Raw genomic sequence first — 801 nt, 5'->3', positions numbered from 1 at the left:
ACGCATAGCCTACGGCGTAAAGGCTACGGCGTAGGTCCGACGCAGAAGTATAAATCAGCCTTAAGACAATAAGTGTTTAAAGTTGATTCTGCTGGTATAACAAAACAGTTGAAGTGATCGCGCCGGCACGCACGCACGCACGCACACACACACAAAACACATCAGTTCCAGCATTGCTAACTTGACAGCGCAGTTGGTACTTTATCAAAATAAAATAAAGTGAACCAAACATCAGCGCGCCCACCTCTGGAACATGACTGAAGTACAAAGCCTATAATTTACATAATAAATAATAGTTTAGCATTCAGATACGTTACATCGCAAATATGGAAATATTATGTAATATTTGGATTAGTGCCGAATGAGAGAGGTAGGATACACGAGCACAGAGCTCCATTTTGCAAACAGTTGAGTGCACAAGCCTTTAAAGTATACACCTTTGTCAGTCAGTAAGAGCGCAGTTCAGTTCAGATCAGTTCAGAATCAGCACATGGTCATTGTCTAGTAGGCTTTGTTTTCAAGTGCGCAACTCATGGCATTTGCTGTTCTTCTGCTGGCGGCCGGTTATCAAACAGCGTTGCATTGCTGCGGGCGCCCCCTTCTGGATTGGGGTGAATTGCCTGTATTCTTTGTAAGACCTCATGCACCGAACCGAGATGTCCGTACCGTGACGGTTCGGTACGAATACATGTATCCAGTGTTGGGGGTAACACATTACAAGTAACGCTAGTTACGTAATCAGATTACTTTTTTCAAGTAACTAGTAAAGTAACGCATTACTTTTTAATTTACAAGAGAATA

The sequence above is a fragment of the Sinocyclocheilus anshuiensis genome, unplaced genomic scaffold, assembly GCF_001515605.1.
Source record: "Sinocyclocheilus anshuiensis isolate Anshui unplaced genomic scaffold, SAMN03320099.WGS_v1.1 scaffold1466, whole genome shotgun sequence".
Lineage (NCBI taxonomy): Eukaryota > Metazoa > Chordata > Actinopteri > Cypriniformes > Cyprinidae > Sinocyclocheilus > Sinocyclocheilus anshuiensis.
The sequence above is the reverse complement of the archived record's forward strand: the minus strand, read 5'-3'. Positions refer to the sequence as shown.